Consider the following 6,000-nt stretch of genomic DNA (forward strand, 5'->3'; position numbering starts at 1 on the left):
AGGGCTATGTACCAGATGAAGGAACAAGATAAAACCCCAGAAACACGACTAAATGAAGTGGAGATAGGAAACCTTCCAGAAAAAGAATTCAGAATAATGATAGTGAAGATGATCCAGGACCCAGGAAAAAGAATGAAGGCAAAGATCGAGAAGATGTAAGAAATATTTAACAAAGACCTAGAAGAATTAAAGGAAAAACAAACAGAGATGAATAGTACAATAACTGAAATGAAATATACACTAGAAGGAATCAATAGCAGAATAACTGAGGCAGAAGAACAGATAAGTGACCAGGAAGACAGAATGGTAGAATTCACTGCCGCAGAACAGAATAAAGAAAAAAGGATGAAAAGAAATGAAGACAGACTAAGAGACCTCTGGGGCAACATTAAACACAGCAACATTCACATTATAGGGGTCCCAGAAGGAGAAGAGAGAGAGAAAGGACCCGAGAAAATATTTGAAGAGATTATAGTGGAAAACTTCCCTAACATGGGAAAGGAAATAGCCACCCAAGCCCAGGAAGCGCAGAGAGTCCCATACAGGATAAACCCAAGGAGAAACATGCCAAGACACATAGTAATCAAACTGACAAAAATTAGAGACAAAGAAAAATTACTGAAAGCAACAAGGGAAAAACGACAAATAACATACAAGGGAACTCCCATAAGCTTAACACTGATTTCTCAGCAGAAACTCTACGAGCCAGAAGGGAGTGGCATGACATATTTAAAGTGATGAAAGGGAAGAACCTACAACAAAGATTACTCTACCCGGCAAGGATCTCATTCAGATTCAACAGAGAAATCAAAAGCTTTACAGACAAGCAAAAGCTAAGAGAATTCAGCACCACCAAACCAGCTCTACAACAAATGCTAAAGGAACTTCTCTAAGTGGGAAACACAAGAGAAGAAAAGGACCTACAAAAACAAACCCATAACAATTAAGAAAATAGTAATAGAACATACATATCAATAATTACCTTAAACATGAATGGATTAAATGCTCCAACCAAAAGACACAGGCTCGCTGAATGGATACAAAAACAAGACCCATATATATGCTGTCCACAAGAGACCAACTTCAGACCTAGGGACACATACAGACTGAAAGTGAGGGGATGGAAAAAGATATTCCATGCAAATGGAAATCAAAAGAAAGCTGGAGTAGCAATTCTCATATCAGATAACATAGACTTTAAAATAACGTTACTAGAGACAAAGAAGGACACTACATAATGATCAAGGGATCAATCCAAGAAGAAGATATAATAATTATAAATATATATGCACCCAACATAGGAGCACCTCAATACATAAGGCAACTGCTAACAGCTATAAGAGAGGAAATTGACAGTAACACAATAATAGTGGGGGACTTTAACACCTCACTTACACCAATGGACACATCATCCAAACAGAAAATTAATAAGGAAACACAAGGTTTAAAAGACACAGATTTAACTGATATTTATAGGGCATTCCATCCAAAAACGGCAGATTACACTTTCTTCTTAAGTTTGCACAGAACATTCTCCTGGATAGATCACATCTTGGGTCGCAAATCAAGCCTCAGTAAATTTAAGAAAAATGAAATCATATCAAGCATCCTTTCTGACCATGGCAAGTTATGAGATTAGAGATCAATTACAGGGGAAAAAAACGTAAAAAACACAAGCACATGGAGGCTAAAGAATACGTTACTAAATAACCAAGAAATCACTGAAGAAATCAAAGAGAAAATCAAAAAATACCTAGAGACAAATGACAATGAAAACATGATGATCCAAAACCTATGGGGTGCAGCAAAAGCAGTTTTAAGAGAGAAGTTTATAGCTATACAAGCCTACCTCAAGAAACCAAAAAAATCACAAATAAACAATCTAACCTTACACCTAAAGGAACTAGAGAAAGAAGAACAAACAAAACCCAAAGTTAGCAGAAGGAAAGAAATCATAAAGATTAGAGCAGAAATAAATGAAATAGAAGCAAAGAAAACAATAGCAAAGATCAATAAAACTAAAAGCTGGTTCTTTGAGAAGATAAACAAAATCGATAACACGTTAGCCAGACTCATCAAGAAAAAGAGGGAGAGGACTCAAATCAATAAAATTAGAAATGAAAAAGGAGAAGTTACAACAGACACCGCAGAAATACAAAGCATCCTAAGAGATGACTGCAAGCAACTCTATGCCAATAAAATGGACAACCTGGAAGAAATGGACAAATTCTTAGAAAGGTATAACCTTCCAAGACTGAACCAAGAAGAAATAGAAAACGTGAACAGACCAATCACAAGTAATGAAATTGAAACTGTGATTAAAAATCTTCCAACAAACAAAGGCCAGGACCAGATGGCTTCACAGGTGAATTCTATCAAACATTTAGAGAAGAGCTAACACCCATCCTTCTCAAACTCTTCCAAAAAATTGCAGAGGAAGGAACACTCCCAAACTCGGTCTATGAGACCACCATCACCCTGATACCAAAACCAGACAAAGAAACTACAAAAAAGAAAATTACAGACCAATATCACTCATGAAAATGGATGGAAAAATACTCAACAAAATACTAGCAAACAGAATCCAACAACACATTAAAAGGATCATACACCATGATAAGTGGGATTTATCCCAGGGATGCAAGGATTCTTCAGTATACGCAAATCAATCAGTGTGATACACCGTATTAACAAATTGAAGAAGAAAAATCATATGATCATCTCAATAGATGCAGAAAAAGCTTTTGAGAAAATTCAACATGAATTTATGATAAAAACTCTCCAGAAAGTGGGCATAGAGGGAAACTACCTCAACATAATAAAGGCCATATATGACAAACCCACAGCAAACATCATTCTCAATGGTGAAAAACTGAAAGCATTTCCTCTAAGATCAGGAACAAGACAAGGATGTCCACTCTCACCACTATTATTCAACATAGTTTTGGAAGTCCTAGCCATGGCAATCAGAGAAGAAAAAGAAATAAAAGGAATACAAATTGAAAAGAAGAAGTAAAACTGTCACTGTTTGCAGATGACATGATACTACACATAGAGAATCCTAAAGATGCCACCAGAAAACTACTAGAGCTAATCAATGAATTTGGTAAAGTAGCAGGATACAAAATTAATGCACAGAAATCTCTTGCATTCCTGTACAGTAATGATGAAAAATCTGAAAGAGAAATTAAGGAAACACTCCCATTTACCACTGCAACAAAAAGAATAAAATACCTAGGAATAAAGCTACCTAGTGAGACAAAAGACCTGTATGCAGAAAACTATAAGACACTGATGAAAGAAATTAAAGATGATCCAAACAGATGGAGAGATATACCATGTTCTTGGATTGGAAGAATCAATATTGTGAAAATGACTGTTCGAATAGTCTGGCGCAGTGGTTGAGAGTCTGCCTGCCAATGCAGGGGACACAGGTTCGTGCCCCGGTCCGGGAAGATCCCACATGCCGCGGAGCGGCTGGGCCTGTGAGTCATGGCCGCTGAGCCTGCGCATCCGGAGCCTGTGCTCCGCAACGGGAGAGGCCACAACAGTGAGAGTGGCCCGCGTACCGCAAAAAAAAAAAAAAAAAAGGGCAGAAGACCTAAATAGACATTTCTCCAAAGAAGACATACAGATGGCCAAGAAGCACATGAAAAGCTACTCAACATCACTAATTATTAGAGAAATGCAAATCAAAACTACAATGAGGTTATCACCTTACACCAGTTAGAATGGGCATCATCAGAAAATCTACAAACAACAAATGCTGGAGAGGGTGTGGAGAAAAGGGAACCCTCTTGCACTGTTGGTGGGTATGTAAACTGATGCAGCCACTATGGAGAACAGTATGGAGGTTCCTTAAAAAACTAAAAATAGAATTACCATATGACCAGCAATCTCACTACTGGGCATATACCCAGAGAAAACCATAATTCAAAAAGACACATGCACTCCAGTGTTCATTGCAGCACTATTTACAATAGCCAGGTCATGGAAGCAACCTAAATGCCCATTGACAGACAAATGGATAAAGAAGATGTGGCACATATATACAATGGAATATTACTCAGCCATAAAAAGGAATGAAATTGGGTCATTTGTAGAGATGTGGATGGATCTAGAGACTGTCATACAGAGTGAAGTAAGGCAGAAAGGGAAAAACAAATATCATATATTAACACATATATGTGGAACCTAGAAAAATGGTACAGATGAACAGGTTTGCAGGGCAGAAATAGAGACACAGATGTAGAGAACAAACGTATGGACACCAAGGGGGGAAAGCCACGGGGGGTTGGCGGTGGTGGTGTGATGAATTGGGAGATTGGGATTGACATGTATACACTGATGTGTATAAAATGGATGACTAATAAGAACCTGCTGTATAAAAAAATAAATAAAATTCTAAAATTCAAACAAAAAAGAATAAATTTGATATTGTGTACATTTTACAACAATAAAAATATGAACCACAATTGCAAATCATATATGGAATTTAAAATTTTCTAGCAGACATATTTTAAAAAGTAAAAAGAAACAGGTGGGATTTAAAAAAAATTATTTAATCCACCTATCAAAAATATCATTTTAACACATCATCAATATAAATAAGTTATTAGGGAGTTATTTTACTTTTTTTTCCACATTAACAAAATCCGGTGTCTATCTTACACTTACAGCACATCTCAGTTCGGACTAGCCGCATTCCAGGAGCTCAATAGCCACATGTGGCTAGTGGCTACCATATTCGATCATGCAGGCCTGGTACAAGTCTTTCAATGAATGCATTTTGTGTTTCTGTTGGATGTATCTGTGTTTTTAATTTTGATAGATGTTACCAGATTCCCTTCCATAGGTGTTAAACCAGGTTTTAATCCCACCAGCAATGTATGAGTGTGTTTCTCCACACCCTCACTTGTATAACTGCCAATCTGATAGCTAAAAAGTGCCTGCTCCTTGTGGGTTTAACACAGGTTTCTCTTATTAAGGGTTAAGATCAGCATCTTGTTATATGTTAAAACCATTATGTTTCCTTTTCTGTGACCCATTGGTTCACCTCCTTTGAAGCCTGTGTTTTCTATTTCTCTGCACATTTCTCCATGCTCCCCAGACCCCACCAGAACCTGGGACTAAGTGAGCGCTCAGGGTCAGGTATTTCTGAATCATAAACAGCGATAGCAGGGTTGTTCCCAGCAGGGAGGATTCTGTTGGCCAGAGTCTGGGAAGCAGGGTTTAATCTTTGAGGGCACACCGCCCTCTGTTGGCAAAGCTGAGTTTCTCGGCCTCAGCTTGGACCAGAAGAGGAGGCTGGGCAGCTCTGGGGGGAACCAGGGGCTGTGTCTGGAGCCTGGGTTTGATTGCAATTCTGCTGTGTGGCTTTGGGTAAGTAACTTCGCCTCTCTGGGCTCTCCAACTCTTTATCTGCAAAATAGAAATAATAACCATTCCTCTCACTCACAGGCTTGCTGGAGGAATAATCAGGTGATGGGACATGAAGGAGCTTAAAAGAGGGTGTGGCACAAAACAAGGCTAAGTATATAATAGCTGGGTTTTGGAGGGTTTTGTTTGTTTGAATTTATTTTATTTATTTGGCTGCACCAGGTCTTAGTTGCGGCACACAGGATCTTTTTAGTTGTGGCATGCGGACTCTTAGTTGTGGCATGCGGGATCTAGTTTCCTGACCAGGGATCGAACCTGGGCCCCCTGTATTGAGAGTGTGGAGTCCCTGGGTTTTTTTGGTTTGTTTTGTTTGGTTGGTAGCTAGAATTCTTGACATTTAGAAAGTCCAGAGATGGGGAGAGAAAGGATGGCCTGGAGCTTAGCAAAGGAGGCAGCAGGTAGAGCTGGATATTCATGGGTCCACCACTGCCTCGCCAGCTTCCAGACCTCAGTCTCCTGTTGTGTGGAATGGCCACCTCACTTCACAGCAAGGACGGGACATGCAGCAATACCTGGGACCCTCATACACATGTGACCCCATTCCTGACCTGGTCAGGGCCC

At 39.1% G+C, this 6,000-nt stretch overlaps 1 long non-coding RNA gene across 1 annotated transcript in view; it reads left to right on the top strand.

The window, feature by feature from the left end:
- Positions 1 to 5,718, top strand: part of LOC117202487 (uncharacterized) — a 54,135-nt gene extending 48,417 nt beyond the window's left edge. The window contains exon 3 of the long non-coding RNA XR_004484907.2: positions 5,461 to 5,718. This is a non-coding gene — a long non-coding RNA (uncharacterized LOC117202487). The remainder of the gene's footprint in view (positions 1 to 5,460) is intronic.
- Positions 5,719 to 6,000: the final 282 nt, after the last annotated feature.

Source organism: Orcinus orca, chromosome 16 (assembly GCF_937001465.1).
Source record: "Orcinus orca chromosome 16, mOrcOrc1.1, whole genome shotgun sequence".
Lineage (NCBI taxonomy): Eukaryota > Metazoa > Chordata > Mammalia > Artiodactyla > Delphinidae > Orcinus > Orcinus orca.